This window comes from Mirounga angustirostris, unplaced genomic scaffold, assembly GCF_029215605.1.
Source record: "Mirounga angustirostris isolate CCGP_5_RB_7025 unplaced genomic scaffold, mMirAng1.0.hap1 SCAF_7, whole genome shotgun sequence".
NCBI lineage: Eukaryota > Metazoa > Chordata > Mammalia > Carnivora > Phocidae > Mirounga > Mirounga angustirostris.
Genome location: NW_026991715.1, coordinates 66,899,038 through 66,922,493, shown reverse-complemented (window position 1 = coordinate 66,922,493; position 23,456 = coordinate 66,899,038). Strand labels below are relative to the sequence as shown.

The 23,456-nt window shown below is 36.5% G+C and overlaps 1 long non-coding RNA gene across 2 annotated transcripts in view; it reads right to left on the bottom strand.

Annotated features, from left to right (window-relative positions):
• LOC135365398 (uncharacterized) overlaps positions 1 to 10,004 on the bottom strand; it is a 142,995-nt gene extending 132,991 nt beyond the window's left edge. For both annotated transcript variants that reach the window (XR_010413121.1, XR_010413120.1), the window contains exons 1-2: positions 9,907 to 10,004; positions 5,934 to 6,060 (exon numbers count right to left, since the gene is read on the bottom strand). This is a non-coding gene — a long non-coding RNA (uncharacterized LOC135365398). The remainder of the gene's footprint in view (positions 1 to 5,933; positions 6,061 to 9,906) is intronic.
• Positions 10,005 to 23,456: the final 13,452 nt, after the last annotated feature.

Sequence of the window (23,456 nt, the reverse complement as noted above, 5' to 3'; positions counted from 1 at the left end):
TATATTCCTATCTTCCACTTCTTTATACAAAAGTTTGCCTCCTACCCATTTTTTTCCCAATTTGCTTTGTTCAATTAACAATACATTTCTCAGATGTATATATATAGTTTCCTCACTGTTTTTTATTGGTGCATAGATTGCTTTTGAACAATTTTTTCTAATCCAATCCCTGTTAATGATAGAATATTTTAGTCCTTTTCTTTTTTAAACAACGTTGCAATGAATAATATTGTTTATTTTCACCACGTGTCAGATACACTCAACAGAGGTGGAACTGCTTAGCAAAAGATTATATGTATTTGTAATTAAAATTTTTTTTCCAAATTGCCTTTCATAGGCATTGTGCCAACTTACATTCCCACTAGCAATGAATGAGAGTGTCTATTTTCCCATTGTCTTGTCAGTAGACTGTGTAGTCAAAATTTTCAAGTTTGTGTTAATCTGCTAGATGAAAAATGGACTCGTAGCTTATTGTAAGTTGGTATTTGTCTCATTGTACAATTAAATTGTACACTGTACTTTGTACAATTAAATTGTACTTGGTATTTCATCTTCTATCAACTGTCTATTAATGTATTTTGACAATTTTCTATTGTGTCACTATATTTTTTAATTGTTTTCTAGGCACTCTTTTTACAGTATGGAGCTTGGTCTGTGATATAAATTACAAACTTGTCCTTAGTTTCTCATTTGTTCTGCTTATGGTATGCTTTGCTGCAGAAGTTTAAAAAAAGCTTTAAAAATTTATCAATTCTAATTTTATGACTAGAGTTTTTGAGTCATTTTTAGAAAATCCTTCCCATTTTAAAGTTATAAAGGAATTCTCCCCAATTTTTCCAGCACTTCTATGTATGCATTAGTTTTAAAAAATCAAGTATTTCCTTTTTCCTTCTTATCCTTTCTCTCCTTTTTCTCCTCTTTTTTTTTTTTTTTCTTTTCCTTCATAAGAGAAGACAGGAGAATATCCTTATGACCTTTAGGCCAGGAAGTCCTCTTCAAAAGAACACAAAAAGCAAAAATCATAAAGGAAAAGAATGACAATTTGACTCCATCAAAATAACAAACAGGTGCACATGAGAAGCCACATATAAAATTAAAAGATAAGCCCTAATATAGAAGAAAATAATTGTCTCACATAAAGCAAACAACACATTGTTTTCTAGGAAGTAAACAGGAACCCTAAAATAATCAATATGAAAAAGACAAACAACCAAATAGGAGTAAGTGGATAAAAGATTCGAACAGGTAATTTCACAGAACAGGACATCCAGATAGTTAATAAACACAGAAAAAGCAGCTTAAACTGCAGTAATCAGGAAAATGCAAGCTTCCCATTAAATTTGCAAATATCAAAAAGTTTGAAAATACCAAGTGGTGGGAATCAAATATCCTCACAGAGGCTAACAATGGAAGTATGGATGATTAGTTTCTTTAGCTGTGGTTGCTAACACTTAAACCTTTGCTCTATTTGAAATTTATCTTGGTGTACAATGTGAAGTATGGATTTGACCTAAATTTTTTTCAAAAGTTTACCTAGCTGTTCCCACACCATTTATTTAAAGATTTTATTTATTTATTTGACAGAGAGAGAGACAGCGAGAGAGGGAACACAAGCAGGGGGAGTAGGAGAGCGAGAAGCAGGCTTCCCGCGGAGCAGGGAGCCCAACATGAGGCTCCATCCCAGGACCCCAGGATCATGACTTGAGCCGAAGGCAGACGCTTAATGACTGAGCCACCCAGGCGCCCCAACACTGTCCCTCTTCCTCACCCAGACTTGAGATGCCACCTGTGCCGTATACAGGCAGATCTTGTTTTATTGTGCTTCTCTTCATTGCACTTTGCAGATACTGCATTTTTTAATTTTATTTTACAAATTGAAGGTTTGTGGCAGCCCTGTATTGAGCAAATCTATCAGCCTCATTTTTCAATAGCATTTGCTCACTTCAGGTCTCTGTGTCACATTTTGGTAATTCTAACAATATGTCAAACTTTTTAATTATGATCATATTTGTTATGGTGATCTGTGATCAGTGATCCTTAGTGTTACTACTGTGATTGTTTTGGGGCACCATGAACCATGGCCATATAAGATGGTGAACTTGGTCGGAAAATACCGTATGGGTTCTGACTGCTCAGTCGACCAGCTGTTCCCCTTCTCTTTCCCTCTCCTCAGGCCTTTCTATTTCCTGAGACCCAGTGATTTAAAATTAGGCCAATTAGTAACCCTACAACGGCCTCTAAACATTCAAGTGAAAGAAAGAGTTGCATGGTTTTCACTTGAAAACCAAAGCTAGAAATGATTAAGCTTACTGGGAAAGTCCCGTCAAAAGCCATGAAAGGCTGAAAGCTAGGTGACTTGAGCCAAATAGTCAGCCAAGTTGTGAGAGCAAAGGAAAAGTACTTGAAGGAAATGAAAAGTGCTACTTCAGTGAACATATAAATGATAAGAAAGTGAAACAGTCTTATTGCTGATATAAAGGCAGTTGCAGTGGGCTGAATGGAAGATCAAACCAGCCACAACATTCTCTCAAGCCAAAGCCTAATCCAGAGCAAGGCCCTGACTCTTTTCAATTCTATGGAAGCTGAGAGAGGTAAGGAAGCTGCAGAAGGCAAATTTGAAGCTGGTAGAGGATGGTTCATGAAGTTGAAGGAAAGAAGCTGTCTCCATTACATAAAAGTGCAAGATAAGCAGCAAGTGCTGATGGAGAAGCTGCAGTGAGTGATCCAGAAGATCTAACCAAGATAATTTGTGAAGGTGGCTACACTCAACAACAGATTTTCATTGTAGAGGAAACAGTCTTCCCTAAATTCAGAGAAGAAGCCATCTAGGACTTTGGTGGCTAGAGAAGAGAAGTTAATGCCTGGCTTCAAAGTTTCCAAGGACAGGCTGACTCTCTTACTAGGGGCTAATGCGGTGGTGACTTTAAGTTAAAGCTCATTTACCATTCTTGAAAATCCTAGGGCCCTTAAAAATAATGATAAATCTACTCTGCCTGTGCTCTATGAGAGGAATAACAAAGCCTGAAGGACAGCACATGTTTTCAACATGGTGTGCTGAATGTTTTAAGCCCACTGTTGAGAACTACTACTGAGAAAAAAGATTCAAAATATGACTGCTCATTACCAACATACCCCGTCACCTAAAAGCTCTGATGGAGATGGACAACAGCTTGCTAAAATAATGGCCATCTGCAGCCCAGGGATCAAAGAGTTATTTCAACTTTCAAGGCTTGTTATTTAAGAAATTCATAAAGCCATAGCTGCCCTAGAGACTGATTCCTTTGACAGGTCTGGGCAAAGTAAGTTGAAAACCTTCTGGAAAGGATTCACTTCTAGATGCCATTAAGAACACTCGTGATTCATGGGAAGAGGTCCAAATGTCAACAGGAACAGGAGTTTGGAAGAAGTTGGTTCCAGCCTCCACGGGTTGACACGTTGAGGGGTTCAAGACTTCAGTGGAGGAAGGAACTGCAGATGTGGTGGAAACAGTAAGAGAACTAGAATTAGAATTGGAGCCTGAAGATGGGACTGAATTGCTGCAATCTCCTGATCAAACTTGAAGAGATGAGTTGCTTCTTATGGATGGGCAAAGAAAGTGGTCTCTTGAGATGGAATTTACTCCTGGTGAAAACACTGTGAATATTGTTGAAATGACAACAAAGAATTTAGAACATTACATATACTCAGCTGATAAACAGTGACAGAGTTGAAGAGGACTGACTTCAATATTGAAAGGAGTTTTATAGTGGGTAAAATGCTATCAAACAGTATTGAATGCTACAGAGAAATCATTTGTGAAAGGAAGTGTCAATCCATGTGGCAATTCAGCTGTTGTCTTATTTTGGGAAATTCGCACAGCCACCCTGACCTTCAGCAACCACCACCCTGATCAGTCAGCAGCCATCTACACTGAGGGAAGACCCTCTACCAGCACAAAGATTATGGCCTACATGATGGTTAGCATTTTTTAGCAATACAGTATGTACATTTTTTATTAGACATAATGCTATTGCACAGTTACTGGACTATAGTGTAAACATAACATTTTTTTTTTTTTTTTTAAGAAAGGAAGAGGTGATGAAAATTTGTATTTCTCTTGACTGGGCTCAGGAGTTTTACAAAACCTCTTGTGGATCCTACCTAGGTTTAAGAAATTCTTTAACTATGGTCCTTAGTTTGAACTTTGACAAAGGAGGGAGGGAATCACGTATAGCCCTGAGTGGCCTTATTTTAAAAGGTAACTGTTTCATAGTCTCTGCAGAGTAAAAACATAATTCACACAGAGGAGTGTTAGGATAAGCACTCAAATGATAGAGGGGAGTAGTAGGAGTTATGTCCAGCTTATAGTCTCATTTTAGGTAACTTTTCTCTTTTTAATTAGCCTTTTGTAATGAATCTCACAATGAAACTACTTCGGAATTTTTTAACATTTAGAGACTTCTCCATGCCAATTAAAATAGGTATTCCTTGGGCAGCCCAAGTGTCCAATGACAGATGAGTGGATAAAGAAGATGTTTTACATATATATACAAAGGAATATTATTGAGCCATAAAAAAACAATGAAATCTGCCATTTGCAACATGGATGTATCCTAGAGAGTATAATGCTAAGCTAAATAGATCAGAGAAAGACAAATACCATATGATTTCATTCACAAAGAATTTAAGAAACAAAACAAATGAACAAAGGAAAAAAAGAGACAAACCAAAACACAAACTCTTAACTATGGAGAACAAACAGATGGTTACCAGAGGGGAGGTGGGTGGGGGGATGGGTGAAATCAGTAAAGGGGATTAAGAGTATGCTTATCTCGATGAGCACTGAGTAATGTATAGAGTTGTTGAATCACTACACTGTACACCTGAAACTCGTTTAACACTGTAAGTTAACTATGCTGGCATTAAAATAAAACAAGAAACTTACCGGTATCTCATTTTGTTTGATTTGGGAATCCTTACTTCCAAGTCCACTTCTTAAAGAATCTCATCTAATTGGAATGTTCTCCATAATGGCTGCTGTAATTCCTGAGGGCTGGCAGCAGTTCGGTAGAACCCCAGCCACAGATGGGGTGAACCTGCATTTCTGTCTGGCCAAATGTAGCTGCAAATGAGGTTAGCCCACATTTCTGTCCAGCCTTATCCAGGGGCCCCAGCACGATGGTTACCAAACCAAATTGCTCAGGACACAAAACAAGCTCAGTCAGGTTTTGCTATTTTTGCTAGTTTGCTGCAACTTCCAGGACTATAGGTCTTAGATGGAAAATAAGAGGTGCATCAAAGGTGGCATGCTTGATTCTTTAGAATTTAAGGTTCCTATTAGCTAAGCCCTTGGGTTTCTTGGAACCGAACTAATACCTAAAAGGGAGTGCTGTGCAGTTGGGGATTGTGTGTGGTTTCCAGTGAACCTCATTGCACGGAAGTCTTCTTGAGGTTGTCAGGTGACCTGGTGTCAATCTAACCCATTCTGTGACCAACTGATCCTATCACACGAGTTTTCTCGAGGTGGTGAGTGCTTTAATAGCCTTTAAATGCTCAGTCGGTGCCTACCAATTTTTGTACCTTTTTGGCTTCCAAGATCCCTGCTAGTAATAGCCTGTATAGCCAAGATCTATACAAAATAAGACAAATGTGTATACTTGAACAGATGGACAATCCTGCATCCTGGCCACAAGAAGGCCCTGTGTTCACCAACAATTCCCCTGGAAGCTTGCTGAAGTTTTCCACCCAGGGAATCATAGTCTGAAAAGCCAGGGACCCGGCTCTGGGCAGACTCTTCTGGCAGCTCAGCTGAGCTCCAGGTAAACATGCCAGCCCAACTGGGCTCCAGGCAGAACCATCTGCCGGCTCAAGCTGACTTGCCTTGTAAAGGAAAGCCAGTTAGATCAAGAGCTCAAATCCAAAAAAGAGTGAACGCAGGACCAAGAGGAACTTACCTACACACCTCGAAAACAGCAAGAAAGATGGTGAATTCCAAGGGCTCGTGGACACCATGCCTCTGCTCCTCTCTTGTCCTCGAATGCTGCTGCAAGTTCAGTTCAGGTCCTGGTGCTGCCACCAAATCTGGTAACAAAAGTTCAACGGAGTCCATTTTAAAGACCTAATTGAGTTTACTAAATGATTCATGAATCGGGCCCCATGCCATCTAGCAAATAGAGGGGCACTCTCTAAACATAACTTTTATGCACACTGGGAAACCAAAAAATTCGCTTGAGTCATTTAGTTGCAATACCCATTCTGTTGTGGCGGTCTGCAACCAAATCTGAAATGCCTCTGAAGCAACCTGTACTAAACCCATGTGTGCACTTGGGTCTGTTTCCGAATTTATCCATCTGTTTCTTTATCTATTCATGTGTCACTACCACACTCTTTTAACCATTAAGGCTTTACATGTTGTAGGGATTACTCTTTTTACTTTTATTCTTGTTGCTTACACTTTTCTAATGAGTTTTTTTTGATACCTTTTTTCTTCTTACACTGCCTTTGTATTGATTTTATACTTGCTTCTTTTCTATTAATTTAGTTATTCAATGGGTTTGTATATTCCTAGAACAGCTATTTTCTCTAAGCTCCATTTCAGTTAAATAGAGAGTGGTCCCCACTTAGAACATTTCTCCTCGTTTGCTGCCAGAGAAGCAGACTGCTTCCTGCAAATATGGCTTATCAGTGCCATTCTTTCTTAGAGTCCCACGTCTTCTGTTACTCTAAGTCAGATTGCTACCTGCACTGCTCAACACAGTCCCTTCACCCTTGCTGCAAAAAAGTATTCCAACACCAAGCATGCCCCACCTTCTACTCATCAACTCCCATATTGTTTCTGCCCAATCTTAATTGTTTTTGTCAATTCATAGTTATATTCCAGGACTTGCAGATTATATGTTTCTTAGTTTCTCTGAAAATATCTTTATTTTTTATTTGCTATTCTTGCTGGTTTTGTGTACTTCCTGAAAAGACAGAGTGAGGGAGGATTCCTGACTTTCATGGCCAGGTTCTCGCTCAAAGTGCTGATGTTGCCTTTTGCCTACGTCTGTTCCAGCTAACATAAATATGTTTGCAGTTCTGATCACGGAATGCCACTGTGCACAGGAAGCCATTTTTGGCTCTGTCCATGCCTGAAGAGTTTTTCTTAAACCCCACAACTGACTCGCCTCTTTTTTTTAAGATTTTTTATTTATTCATTTGAGAGAGACAGAGAGAGCGAGGGAGAGCACGTGCAGGGGGGAGGGTCAGAGGGAGAGGGAGAAGCAGACTCCCTGCTGAGCAGGGAGCATGTGGGGCTCCACGCATGGCTCGAGGCAGGGCTCGATCCTAGGACCCCGGGATCCTGACCTGAGCCAAAGGCAGATGCTTAACCAACTGAGCCACCCAGGCACCCCTCCCCTCTTTTTATATAACTTCTTTTTAGAAGCTTTTCCTCACACACTCCATCCTTGAAAAGTTCCTTTGTACTTGTATCCCATCCTGTGATGCTACCAAGCTCTTACTTCCTTAAGCCACAATGATCTGTTTACTTGGCTATAAACGCTACAGGGTATTTCACAAAATATTTTCATGAGATGTTTCTACAGGATGCATTGTGAAAACAGCGTGGTGTCACCAAGTAAGTTTGGGAAATAATCTGTATTATATTCTGAGTCTGGGAGAGTCACAATTCACATTCAAATATTAGAAGCTGCAAAAAGTCCTAAGGAAAAAAAAAGTTTGTTATATTGATATAACCCAGAGTGACCCTAAAGTATTTTTTTATGAAACTTCCATATATGTGAGACACATGCTAATACATTCTAAAAGTCTACACAGAAAGATCCTCCTTGGATCTTGAGGGTACTTATGGCCGATCTCCAGTTCTGAGCACACTGTCTGCCATGGAGGAACTATTTAATATGTGCCCATTGAGTGACTTAATCTGACATACTATCAAAGATGTTTAATTGTTCAGAGAAACTTTTTATAAAATGGTTTTTCATCCAAGGTATTATAATGGCATAAACTGGAGAGTTCTGTGGGCCAGCCTCAAATAAATAGATTGGACTCCAGTGTTGGATGCTATTTTTGAGGCATGGGGGTCATTTGCCAAGCAGAGCATCCAGAGGAAAGCAGGTTGTTTAAGGGCCTTGAAAAACTTGTATATGGGGAATAGGGAGACCTATTATATGTTTAGTTTGGAGAAGAGAATGCTAGGAAGAAAATTCTATCTATAAATATTTGAACAATGACTAAGAGATCCTTTCTACAGCCAAAAATTCCACAGTAGATGAAGAAAACACATTCTTGTTGCAACATAATGAAATATGGAGTCCTCTGGGTTAGAGCAAAGGGAGCGACTGCTCTGGGATGAGGGGAGGGAGAGGGGATTCAGGGTGATTCCCCAAAAAGGCAACATGGGAACATACTTTCAAGGGTGAGCATGTGCAGAGTACTTCATGTCATGACATAACCTACCTTCAAAGAAAGCTCTGGGAGAAAATCAGGAGTATTTCTCTTTAATGACAAACTATGATGTTTGGACGAAACAGTTGTTTCTTTCACTTGATCTACATTGACTACTTCTGAGTTGTGGCATCATGTAGCATGCAATGGCTGAATGTATAAAGTGTTTTTCAAATCGCTCACTTAAAAGTGATTCATTGGATAACTTTCTTTTTTAGGTTTAGCAAGAATTCAGCTGATTCTGTTTATGATTATCTGTTCTTGGTCACGATTTTTTTAAAAAAAGGTGAGAAATTCAGTGGAATTTTAAAAAGTATTGATATTAGTAGGTTCATCATATGTAACAAATATATTACTCTGGTGTAGGATGCTTGCAGTTGGACAAGGTTGTGCGTGGTTATGTGGGGGCAGCGGGTACATGGGAAATTTCTGTACTTTTCACCCAATTTTTCTGTGAACCTAAAACTGCTCTAAAAAATAAAGTTCATTGCTTTTAAAAAAAAGAAGTATTGATATTAGGTGGTTCAGCAAATTACTGAAATACTTATAGTTGGCCCTACAACATCTTGACTTTATTAGTGGATCATTCTGTGAGATGAGTGAATTCAAAATTTCTCTTTCTACTCATTGTCGTTTATGAGAGTTCAGTATCATCGCAAAAGCTGATCATATTCAGAAAATAGTTTGTTCCACAATTTGGGGGGTAGAGATAATTACATTTATTTATTTATTTATTTATTTATTTATTTATTTATTTATTTATTTAAATTTATTTATTTAAGAGAGAGAGAGAACAAGTGGTGGGGAGGGTCAGAAGGAGAGAGAGAGAGAGAGAAGCAGACTCCCTGTTGAGCAGAAAGCCCGATGATGGACTTGATCCCAGGACCCTGACTGAGATCAAGACCTGAGCTGAAGGTAAACACTTAACTGACTGAGCCACCCAGGCATCCTGAGAAAATTACATTTAATAAGAATGAAAATATAAATGATTTCGATTAGATTTGTATTAGAAAATAGCTAAATGTTAAGTTTCATATTTCTAAGAAATATTTTCATCCATACAACTTTGTTTTATTTTAAGATTTCTAAGAAATGGTGTCACTGTTTTATTGTATACTGAACTGACAGGTTTCTCTTATTGTTTTGGAACTTTATTGTGTAAAGTACTTAGTTAAAAATTAGCACAAACTGGTTACCAAGGGAAACTGTGAATTCTGCTATTCTGAAGATGTTTAAAAATACATTATCTAGGGGCACCTGGGTGGCTCATTCGGTTAAACTTCTGACTTCACCTCTGGTCATGATCCTGGGGTCCTGGGATTGAGCCCCATGTCAGGCTCCCTGCTCAGCAGGGAGTCTGCTTGTCCCTCTCCCTCTGCCCCCCAACCGCTCGCCACTTGTGGTCTCTCTCTCAAATAAATACATAAAATCTTTTAAAAAAATACATTATCTATCTGGGCAAGTTCAGAAATGGCCTACCTGATTCTGGAGATAAGTTAGTTGACCACTCATTCATTCACTCATCCAGGAAATATTTTTTAAGTGGCTATTACTTACAAAATGCTGGAGGTTCTCATTATTTATAAGATGTTATATATACAAAAAAAAGGAGCTAGTTCTTTCAGCAGTTGTTAAATCACGTCAGAAGACTGCGCAATTTAGGAGAAAGGGCACAGGCTTTAGAGTCAGATTGATGTGAGTTTCTTACAAAATTACACCAGCTGTGTAATTTTTGGCAAGTTCTTCAATGTCCTGGTTTTGAATATTAAACAAGATAAAACTTATAAGTACCTATAACAATGTCTGATACCAGTAGGCATTTGACAGTCACCATTATAACCATGCAAACAGGCATGACTGATAGAAACATGACCTGATTTGCCCTTGGTCTAGTAATGACTACTCCCAGTCCATCCAGCTATTTCCAAGACTCTTTTGAAAGTATTATGAAACGTTGACCAATAAACAATACCGTAGAATGATGACCATTCATAATTAATTGTGTTTAAACAGTTTGAGCAAATGTTCATAATCATTTCACACATTAAAAAGGCTGTTCTTCTGGGTGGGCACAAAGAAGACTGTTTCTGACATTAGGAAAATAAGCTGTTGATAGTGTTAAATCCTATTTAAACTTGTATGTTTTAAAAATTTTATATAGAAAAAACAGTTCTAATTTTTATTTTATGCTTATTTAGGTGAGAAAAATATATAAGTAAGTTTAAGAGATTCTTCTTACTTTCTTCAGTGTTTTCTATAACTCATAAAACCTCATCATTAAAAAAAAACACCTCATCATTAAACTTGACAATAATTTGGGGCACCCGGGTGTCTCAGTTTGTTGGGCATCTGACTCTTGGTTTCAGCTCAGGCCCTGATTTCAGGGTCGTAGGATTGAGCCCCCACATGGGGCTCTGCACTCAGCACGGAGTCTGCTGGAGATTATTCCCCTCCTCCTCTCCCTCCCCCTCTGCTCCTCCCCCTGCTCACACTCTCTCTCTCTAAAATAAATAAATAAAATCTTAAAAAAAAACCCAAAATACTTGACCACTCTTTCTCATATGTGTTAGGAGTTCATTTTTCCATACTTCTAAGATACTAAGTTACTGACAATTTGGGTATCATTTTTTGCCTTTAATCCTTGCCTTTGGTAACAACTTATATGGAAATAACATCTATAAAGTTTTGTCCTGTAGTCACATATGTCCTCTTCTTTTCTTATTGATAATTGAGCTATGGAAAGGAAATAATTACTAGATTAATATTCTTTTGTCTCACGGGAGGCTACTACAGTATTGGACTAGGGTTTGAAGTGGTCTTAAAAACATCTTGGATTACCCAGGTCCTGCTCATTTCAGGACTACAGAATCTAGCAGCGCTTGGGGGGCTCAGTCAGTTGAATGATGGACTCTTGATTTAGGCTCAGGTTATGATCTCAAAGTCCTGAGACAGAGCCTGGCCACAGGCTCTGCGCTCAGTGTGGAGTCTGCTTGAGATTCTCCCTCTCCCTCTCCCTCTCCGTCTCCCCCTCCCCCCACTTGTGTGTGTCTGTGTGTGTGCACGCACTTGCACTCTCTCTCAAATAAATAAATAAAATCTTTTTTTTTAAAGATTTTATTTATTTATTTGACAGAGAGAGACACAGTGAGAGAGGGAACACAAGCAGGGGGAGTGGGAGAGGGAGAAGCAAGCTTCCTGCCAAGCAGGGAGCCTGATGCGGGGCTCGATCCCAGGACCCTGGGATCATGACCTGAGCCGAAGGCAGACCCTTAACGACTGAGCCACCCAGGCGCCCCAGTAAATAAAATCTTAAAAAAAAAAAAAGACTACAGAATCTAATGTAAATTGGACAGATTCAATTATTGAAAATAAATTTGGGTTTCTTCTAATGTTGACTCGGGCTCATTCCAGGGTCCTAACGTCATCCTCAGTCTCTTTTTCAGAGAAACTGATTCCCTAAGTGTATATTCCTACACCTAGTGTCATAATCTTTGTACTGAAGAATTATCTACATTTATTTGTATTTCCAGAGACTTCTCCTGACAGAAGAATACCCTAGTCCCTATGAACCATTCACTGTGGTTTGGTGGGTAATTGCAGGGTGTTTCAGCTTTGTCCTTTCCATTGGTAACATCTGCTTTTCTCATATGCTTTAGTTATATAGAAAAGATCTCTAGAGGATGTCAAATGCCCTTATTCCTTTCCTGGATATTCTTTAAAGTATATTTTCAAACTTCCCCACTAATTAAATTCTTCCTTTTCCTTTTCCTGTTTAAAAACTTCATTGTGTTATGCAAAATAGAGGCCTTGATTTCAGGGAAATAGGCTACATTATCATTTACTCCTTGAATTGTCAAAATAGGAAGTGATTCCACCAAATAAGAAAAGAAACATGCATAAAATCTATACTCTTTTCAACAATGCAGTCAGTAAAGTTCAATATGAAGTAGAGGTTGGGGGTTGTGGAGGAGCGGAAAAGAGACCAGAACATACTAGCCTATTACATGCGTGATGATGCTTGATCTTCACTTATCAATTTTTACATTATCTATGTTACCTGGGCTGAAGATGAAAAGCTGTTTTGTTATCAGTTTTTTGGTCCATTCAATTCATTTACAGTTGAAATGTATTGAAAACCTCCTAAAACTTGGACCTGACCATGTTTGCCTCACACATTTGCGTCTAGGTTGCTAACTCCTGTTCTGAATAGGTGTCCATAATCATCCAACTTTAGGGTATTTGTCCATAAATGGTTTCTCCAAACAGCCTATGGGTTCACCAGCATTGGTCATAACGGTGTCTCCTTACAGCCTGTATCAGCCATTTTCAAGGAAGATTAGTTATTAAAATGCCATTCCAAATTTTAAAAGTTTTGGGATCTGAATAATAATTTTTTTTGCCTCACATCTGAAGGACTATTCTTTAGAAAGAAATCAGCTACATGTCAGTCAGAAGAAGCCTAAAAGGCAACATGCTTAAACTTACTTTGAATGAAACAGAACTGACATGATGTCAATTTAATAACATTGTATTTCAGCCCTAGTGATCACATAAGCAGTTAGTAAATGCCACCTGGAGTTTATTTTGATATATGATACCTTAACCATATCTTATATTGAAAATGCACTTCCTCAGCTAGAAAACTAGCTGAGTCTCTAAACATGCATCACTCAAAATTATTCATAACAATAGTTTTTCTGGATTTTCTTGCCCCAATGATTTGCTTCTAAATTACTATGCTTTGATTTTTTTGTTATTCTAAATACCAATTTTTTACTCAAGTTTTAAATGATCTTTATCTTTTCCAGCAATAATCACAGCCAGTGTTTTTGAGGTCTTATTATTTGTCAAACTGTGCTAATTTAAAACTTTACATGGATCATCTCACTTAAACATCACCAAAATCCTATAAAAAGTAATTTCATTATCTCCATTTTACATTTGAGAAAAATTGGAATACAGAGAAGTCAAGTTATATGAACAGTGGTGAGTCTAGTATTCAGACCCACATCAGTCTGATTCTAAGTCAGCATTCTTACCCACGATCCTATTATTTGCTGACTAAGTGACAAAGTGACCCAAAGTGACAGCCAACTATGTTTCCTTTGCATGCCACTTGACTAACATTCCACCCCGCTGCTTCAGATGAGCTGCATGGTTTGCTCTGTTTCTCAGCAGCTAGCCTCTGTCATGCATCTAGCTCTCTGTATTTTTACTCCTTTCCTAATTTAATTCCCAGCTTGTTTTCTTCCCATTTATGTCTCGTTCCAACATGTGCTCTGGTGGCCTTTGGAGAAGATGATGTGCTTCTTTCACTCACCCACAGGGATCGCTCCCTAATCGCAGCAAGGTGACTGAACACTAACTAGTTTTGAATACACCTGTTTCTGTATTACTTGTTTAGCCAATCCCATAAAAAACGGAAAACTATAAAAGAACATATGAAATGGCTCAGTCCCCTTATTGTTACTTTCAGGGCCTCCCTCCCCATAATATTGTTTGATCTATTAGTTTTTATAAATTATAAATATTACATATAGTTTTTAGTACAGGTCAAAAAAAGAAAAGGTGAATAAAGAAAAAAATAATTTTCCACTCTTTTTGAGATAGCCAATTATATCAGTTTGATGTGTATCATACCAAATATTTTTCTATGGTCTTACGAACATGTGTTTATTATTTATATAATCAATTGCATGTGTGTGTGTATGTATATAATATACATTTTTTCTGTTTTGTTTTTAACAAAAATGGTTGTCCTAGACATTATACAAGAATCAAACAAGCAACAAGTAACTTACTTTTTTAACAGCTGCATGATGTTTCACATTGTGGATACAACAGCCTCCTTCTGATGATAATCAAGCTGTCTCTAAATTATTGTCACTACAACCAAAGCATAGGACATTTGGGGCTAATGCTTTTAATTTTTAAGATACACATATACAGTACTAAAAATGGCTGAGCATCATAAAAGGAAAGCCACAGTCTCAGGAAAAATTTATGACTAAGGGCTATAAAAAATATTATTCCTGCAAGACTGCTCTTCCAATACTTATTTCTATTTCCACTCTGTTGATGAGTATGCTTATTTTATTAGAAACTAAAGCTTTATTAACAGTCCTTTTAAAATTATAAACTCAAGTTGCTTATTCCTTGTCAACCATTATTTAGCAAAGAATAATGTTAGAAAACATTTCTAGGATTTGGTTCCTAATAACGTCATGCTGAAAAATGGCTTCATGTTTTTTGAATGAATCTATTTGAAATTCCTTTTTTTTTATTTTTAGTGATTTATCCCATGAATTACCTAGATATAGAAATTATATTAATGCTACTAGTGGAGGAGAAAGAAAAATCAAAAGAGAAATTGGATTTTTTAGGGATGAAAATGTGGAACACTAAATAGTTCAGTAGCATTTAGCCTAAATTTTCAAATTATAAGTAGCTCTTCATATTTCATTTCACCATATGACATGTACTCAAGATGGATGAATGTGGCAGATGCTGCATTTATACTTACTCCAAAATTACCCAGTAGCAATTTATAATTCAACGGACTTCATTATATTAGTAACTTTGTATTATTTGTATGAACTAGCTTATCTTTCTAAGTGTCATGGCTTCTTTATGGTTGAGGCTCAGCCTATAGCTACTTTTTGTTTTCAACTGGTCATTTAATCAAAATTTAAGCTGTTGGTCCTGATCTTCCATGGGTTGTTTCGGTGCTTGTAAATAATACTGTTTTATCTTCTTCCTTTGCTGATTTTAACAATTCAAGGCACTTAGGCTTAAATTAAATTAGGGGAGGCATATCTGGACTGATATAAATGGACTAGACATTTATATGTGCCAATTGGCTAGCTATACTTCTAACATCCATTTATTTCTATATTTAGCCTAGAATGTGGAAACAGATGTAGCAGTAATGATCCCAAATGTTTTTGAAAAGTTGGATAACATTGGAGCAGGGTCTGGCTAAATCTGAAGGACAAAATGGAATCGACATTGACTGACACTCCCCGCTTTGAAAATAATCAACGAATCTATTTAACAAAAATCAAAAAAGAAATGCGGTTTCAATCCCACATTTTTTGTCAAGGACACCCAAATCTCTTATTGTAAACGTCCTTTAAAAATAAGTGTTCTCTCGATAAATGAAGAAACAAGTATTATAAAACATGGCAATTTCACCAGTGGTTAAAACTGTAGCAAGCAAAGTTTGGACATGGACTGGACTAATGTTGTACTCAGAAATTTTTTTTGAATAAAATTATCTTTGTTAAACTTGACAGGGAGGTGGGGGAGGGCATAGAGCTTTGTAGAACAAACACATTAGCAAATCACTTAAAAAACTCAATATACCAACTGTAAGTTTTTAAAAATCTAGTCATTAAAAGACCAAGAAGATGGGTTTCCATAAGCCTCAAACTTAATCCTCCACAACTTGAAAATAACAGTATTGAATTTCTCAACCGTATTTTAAATTCTATTTTCTTCCAATATTTATTTGAAAAACGTGACCTTTCCATGTATGTTTGTAATCATACTGTTGACAAGAATTTACAAGCTGCTGTTTATAATCATCAAAAAACATTTATGGACATTTATTACGTGGTAAATACTATAGGCTATATGCTTGCAGCACTCAAGCTAGATTTACTTTTTGCTGTGAGGCGGTGCATGAAAAATTTCCATTCAAGATTAATCAAAGCCCAACAGAGTATGTATGTATGTACGTACGTATGTATGTATGTATGTACGTACGTATGTATGTACGTATGTATGTACGTACGTATGTATGTATGTATGTATGCATGAACTATCACTTTTCTACTCTCTCAGTAATCAGTTTCTATGCTGTTCAAATCACGCGATCTCTTTGACCTGAAGTTTCATCATGTACCAGTTTTGGAACCCTTAGTCAACATGGCAGGCTGAGCTTATGTTGGAAAACACAGCCCTTCATTACAAATACAGACAATTACAGAAGAACTATTAAAATTACATAGCTGGGTTTCAGAAGAAGAAAGTTAAATTTCCAGGTGCTAGAAACCAAGCAGAACAAGCAGTGGTAGGTGGGAGCTGGAGCTCTGTGGCCCACAGGCAAGGAGACTAACCATGTCAAGCCTGGGCTGAGAAGTGATAAAGCCACACAGCTGAAACCCTCGTACTTGCTGGGAGGAATAGAAAACGGCAAAACCACTGTGGGAGACAGTTGGGCGATCTCTCACAGAATAAAACAGATGCTTATCACCTTACCCAGCCATTTTACGCCTAGGTATTTTTTCAAGAGATAGAGTGTGTCTGCAGACACATGTAAAGATGAACATGTTCACATAGATGTTCACAGAAGGAAAAAGTGAAAAAATAAAAACAAGCAAAATATCCATCAACTGGTGAGTGGATAAACAGTGCGTTACATCCATACAATGAACCACTATCCAGTAATACAAGGAATGAAGTATTGATAACACGTAAAACATGGATAAATCTCAAAAGCATTATGCTGTGTAAAAGAAGCCAGAAACAAAAAAGTACATACTGTATGGTTCTATCTACCTGAAATGCTAGAAAAGCACAGAACTAGTTTGTAATGACGGAAAGGATATCACTAGTTGCCTAGGGCTGGGGTGGGATAAATGACGGCAAGGGGTTAAGAGAAAACTTGTTGGGGTACTGGGAATGCTCCATACATTAAATGCATGCTACTTTTTTACTATATAGAAATTATATCTCAACCGTGCTGATTATGAAAATTTAGAAAACATAGTTACCGCAGAAGATGTGCTCACAGAAAAATGTTGCAAGGAACACAAAGAAATCAAATGCTTTGGAAGAAAGTCAATAGATGCAGGATACTGAATAAATCACATCCAAGCCCAAATAAAAGTAGGGACTTGAATTGGGTATATGTTATACTACTGTGGAGTTACATATATGTATTAGATGTCTTATATATGTGTATAGTCATGCCTTAAGTATGTTCATAAATGTACTCATGTCTTAAATTTATCTTATTTTAAAAAATCTTTTGTCCGTTTTATTTGAGCAAATAGGGAGAGAGAGCAAATACATGCTATGGTCTTTTAGAACTTACACTTTCTTGAAAAAAATCTGCTTATGATCTAGATTATACTATAGGGTTGCTTCAAGCACAACTAAAAATAGGTTTATATGACATCTGTGCATGGCAGCAAGGCAGGTGCTGGATGAGCAAATACTAATGAAGAATATTTTATATGCGACATGCTCTAATCAGTAGTTAGAAATTCTAAAATATTTATGGTCTTTGCTTTTTTGTGCAGAATACATGAGATGTTCACATAGAGTTGAAGAGGTTAGAAAAAGGGAAATCACCTTTTCCCAGAGAGTGGGCCACATTTCCTGATTGTTCTTTGAATGATTTCAGTTGTTACACAAATGAACTTCAAATCAAGGAAGTCATTCTTTTTTTTTTTTTTTTTGGTCCAATTCCCTTCTAATTCTCTGATAATTATGTCAAGGAGAAAGTCTAAATTTGGTGCTATCATATCTTTAATCCTCCCTAATATTTACTAAGCTCTCTCTCTTTTTATGAGAAAGCAGAATCAGAATCAGTGCCTTTGGCGGGGAAAAATACCAAGCAAACATTTAAAAAAAAATATTTACTTGGCATTTTATTCTCTTCATAGTTACTTTTTATTTATATCAATAATTGTTTCCATTTACTGAATTTGTGTTTCATGTATAAAATTTCTAGTATTTTCGACTTCCCCTTCCTTCATTCTATTCTGAAAATCTATGAGGACACAAACCTAAGCAGGACATCAAAACCAAAACCAAAAAATCTGCTTTAGCAGTTTTAAAAAGACAGACATTTTTTGCAAGATTTAAAATCTAAAACGTTAGCATTCTTCAAGCTTTCTGATACTATTTTTGTTGAAATGAAGCAAAATGGAATATACTCACTCACACATAACAGACAATTCTTCAACAAAACAAAAACTTTTCCAACTTCTGCTTTAAAAATACTGACTAAACTGATCTGTGTCTGACTCATAGCTGATACTTTGAATTGAGGAAGTTGCACTCCTTTTGAAATAGTAGGAAAAGGGCAGTCTTTATCCTTGGGGGAGTCTGATGTCAGTAGGGTTAAATGTCCTAAAATTCAGTGTTTTTAAATTAAAGTTATCTAAAGTGTAAGAAAAAGAAATAAATGGAACAGAGTAAATAATATTAAAAAGCCACAGGTTACTAAAATCTTTGCTACCTATTGAGACTAGGTTAAATGACTTAATTTTTAAATGACTTAATTTTTAAAATGACTTAATTTTTAACATAATAGACTCTCATTAGAATTGTGATATTTATTTCACTTTTTTTCTGGGATACTAGATTTTATTTTATTTTTTTTTAAGATTTTATTTAATTATTTGACAGAGAGAGAGAGAGCGAGAGAGGGAACACGAGCAGGGGAAATGGGGGAAGGGGGAAGCAGGCCTCCTGCCGAGCAGGGAGCCCGATGCGGAACTCGAACCCGGGACCCTGGGATCATGACCTGAGCTGTAAGCAGACGCTTAACAACTGAGCCACTCAGGCGCCCCTGGGAGACTAGATTTTAAAACCTAGTATACTATCATATACTAAATGATGCCTAATAAATATCCTTGGTAAAGGAGTAAGATTATTTTCAAATACTGATGGAAAGTTTTAGGAAACTCAGCTTTACCCAAAAGATAGCTTTACATTCGTTCCCAGATTTATCTTAGTAACATTTATTAAACTAATCATCCATATAATATTGACTAATAATGTGTTCTATGACATGTATGCCAAACCAGAAATTTTGAGAAGTGTCCTCTATTAAATAGCAATAAATGTAAACTTGAGAAAACTATTCTGGTTTAATAACTTCAGTTATGGGACACCTGGGTGGCTCAGTCAGCTAAGTGTCTGCTTTCAGCTCAGGTCATGATCCCAGGCTCCTGGAATCCAGCCCTGCGTGGGGCTCTCTGCTCAGTGGGGAGCCTGTTTCTCCCTCTCCTCCCCTGCTTGTACTCTCTCTCACTATCTCTGTCTCTCTCTCAAATAAATAAATAAATAAATAAATAAATAAATAAATAAATAAAATCTTTTAAAAAATTAACTTCAGTTATTACAAACCTATTTTAATTCCTTGGAAAAATCTTCCTCTTTCTGTTCTATTCTTATGCGGAAGACTTGGGGGGAAGGGGAGAATTTTTTTCTCTGCTCCATTCAGTGCAGTTTTACTAACTTCTAGTTTTTCCCTTTTTTTTCATTCAATCTCTGTCCAGGAGAGATACTCCCCTTGTCTTACCTACACTTTATAGCAATATTTTCCTGTAGAACTTTGTTCATGGATTTATCTGCATCCATTGATGTAGAGATTTTGATGTCCTAAGTTTCAAGAAGCGAAATATTTTCCCCTCACATCTCTAATGACATTTTTTTAGTCTAAAATAAATCTATTCTGGTTCATTTTACAAGAATCATTGATATGTTGCCATGTGAAATATTGTAGTCAAGGAACAAGACTGGATATTAAAGATTATTGAATAGGCAGGAGAAAATCATGCTAGGTTTAGTCACAATACTATTTCTAATTCTTGAAATTTGCAATGGTCATTGGGACAGCTTTCCCCGTAAGATTTCAGTAACAACTGAATTTATCACTTAAGAGCGAAACTGTTTGAGACAGAAGAACTGGCTGATATTAAATGGGATGGCTGAATATAAGGTTAATAACAACAACAAAACTTGAAAGGGGAAAAAACTATACAGTAATTAACAGGATTTCAATGTGTTCATTCATTTTTCTTTGGGTAATTTTCTTACAGGAGTAATTCTCTTGAGACTAGGTTGAAAAGCAATTTGAAATCAGTTTTAGTGTAATTTTGATGAGACCGATTTTCCTTTTTTTTTTTTTTTAAAGCCTTCTTTGTTCAGTTTAAGCTTTCTGCACCTTTTTTCTCCTACAAGCCAGATGGGTCTCAGCTGAAAGACAATGTATTTAATAAAGCATGCCACCATCCAAGAAACCTTTATTTGAAGCATTAAGGGTTTGATCATCACATTTTAGCAAGGTCACAGTGCTATTTTAAATTCAAATAAAATTTTAAAATACTTTACATAATATATCAATGTATTTATTTAAATTAAAATCAAATGTTAGTTTTTTTATTCAAATTTCTTACCACTTTTTTTTCACATTCTTGAGAAAGTTTTGTCACACTTATCAACAGGTGTTGTTTGTTAGTGTGTATTTAGGTGTGATATAGTAATCCTCACTCAGTGGAGAATAATAATAAAGGGAAGAACTCCTAGAAACTAGGGAATCACTTTTTAATTTCCAACTGAAGACAAATATAGAGGAAACCTCTTTAAATGGTTAAATGACAGAGTTGGGCAGGATATAAGAAAGAACATTTACCAATAAGGATTTTCAAAATAAAAATGGTGAGCTGTACTTTATCTTTCCTACAGGTATTTAAATTTGTTTTCTTCTCTGAATATGAGAACAAACATTATATGCCCTTATAGGTTTCCTTTTGTTTGCCTGTTAATTTCATTATAGTTTAATAATCCTTAGTGAGCCTGCAAATATAAAGAAGGGAAAAACATAAATCTACTATTTTTCTAAAGTACAATAGTTGAGCAAAAATGTAATTATATATATTTTTATATATTAAACATATATGTATTTATATATTAAAGCACATTTCAAAGCATTTTCATAGTGTTTGTACACCAAATTGAAACCAATTGCTTTAAAAAACCAGCTTATGCTTTTGATCATTATGTTTTCAACTTTTATAGTTTTCTTTTTCAGTGGCATAGTTTAGGATTAAAGGGGATTCTTTTAGGGTGCCTGGGTGGCTCAGTTGGTTAAGTGACTGCCTTCGGCTCAGGTCATGATCCTGGAGTCCCTGGATCGAGTCCCTGGATCGAGTCCCGCATCGGGCTCCCTGCTCTGACCCTCCCCCCTCTCATGTGTTCTCTCTCATTCTCTCTCTCTCTCAAATAAATAAATGAAATCTTAAAAAAAAAAAAAGGGGGGATTCTTTTACATGAAAATAAGTAAAACCAGTGTAAAATATTTATATATATAAAAATATTTAGTAAACAAAAATAATTATTTCTATAGAATCCATTTAGTGAATATTTATACATTCTAGTAAATTAAGTTTTTTGTAATGTTATATTGTAAGAAAAATGCTTTCTTCATTCTATATTATTAAGTGCAATGTTTAATTGCATAATGAATCTTGAAATTCATTTTAGAATGAAACACCACATGGTGGCAGTGTTTCCTAAGAAACTGGTAAAGTATGGTCACCTCACAAAGATTAGTGCAATAAACTGCTGTATTTTTTTGTGTCTGTCAAATTGGTCATGTATTTCAACTGTTCAAAATGTGTACTGGGTTCTTAAGGGTGAAAGTGGTAAATGCTTTGTATTCTATAAATTGTCTTATGTATACAGAGGCTATGACAGTGCCTTTCATAAGTACTGGAAAACTTAGAAAAAAATGTTGGATTTGGTTTTCTGATTTATACTCTATACATTTGCTTACAGATGAAAAGCAACAGAAGAGGGGCGCCTGGGTGGCTCAGTCAGTTAAGTGGCTGCCCTCGGCTCAGGTCATGATCCTGGGATCCAGCCCTGGGATCCTGCCAGGGGATCTAGTCCTGCTTTGGGCTCCCTACTCAGTGGAGAGTCTGCTTCTCCCTCTGCCCTGCCCCCTGCTCATGCGGGTGCACCCCCCCAAAAATAAATAAATAAATCTTTAAAAAAAGGCAACAGAAGAAATCGAATAATAAATATTACCTAGAGGTTAGAATTTCCCACCAACTGTATTTTTAGTATATATAGCAGTGGCTGATTGAATAATTAATAGTGGAGTGCTTTAAAGTGAGAAAGCATTTAAGCTTTCATACAGTGGATTTATACCCCCAGGTCACTGAAAGCTGCAGGACGAGATTAAGGAACTGCTGGTATAGAACCTCCCTCCTCTTTTCCTACTGTTACATCTCCTTTCTTTGCCCCAAATCCATCACTGAATATTTTCTATCCTGTTTAAATAATGAATTCAGTGACAGTTGACCCTTGAACTATGTGGGGTAGGGGCATCAACTCCTTCATAGTCAAAAATCAGCATATAGCATTTGACCTCCCTAAAACTTAACTACTAATATCCTATTGTTGACAGATAGCCTTACCAATAACAAACAGTAGATCAACACATATTTTGTATGCTATATGTATTCTATACTGTATTCTTACAATAAAGTGAGCTAGAGAAAAAATGTTACTTGGAAAGTCATAAGAAAAACACATTTACGGTACTACACTGTGTTTATCAAGAAAAATCCATGTATAAGTGTTCATGCACAGTTCAAACCCATGTGTTCTCAACTGTACTGAGACCTTAAAATGTACATGTATTTGGAGAAATTTTCTTCATTTTCTACTTTGTTTTGTATAGGATAGCTTATACATCTATAATGCACAAAGCTAGGACTAAATTGCTATGGGATTTTATAGTCTTGGGACACATAAGATGATGTAAAGAATGTTCTTTTGCATTTATATCTTTTATGTATTTAATTAATCCATAAAACCAGTCATGGCAAGCTGGATACATATTAACTCCACAGAAAGGGAATTTCTGCCAATAATGGGAAATGATTCCCCTATAAAGGAATGAAAGCCTGTGGTTAATACATAAACCCCACCAGGTCAGTATTCTTCATCTGTTGGGTTCATTGCTATATCCAAACACCTACTGAGTGTCTGATGTGTAGCAGGTGCTCCATAAATATTTTGAATAAATGGAACAAATAAATCTTTGGACTTCTAGCAAAATTAAACAAAAAGCTTTTTCTGTTAAGGAATACCGTAAAAGACGGCATGACATTGGAATAAGATCTGGAAGAATAAATAAATAGCTCACTTCATTTTAAAAGCTAGAGTTCCAATTTCTGGATCTTCAATAAACAGAAAATGAAAGTTTGTTTAAACATTTT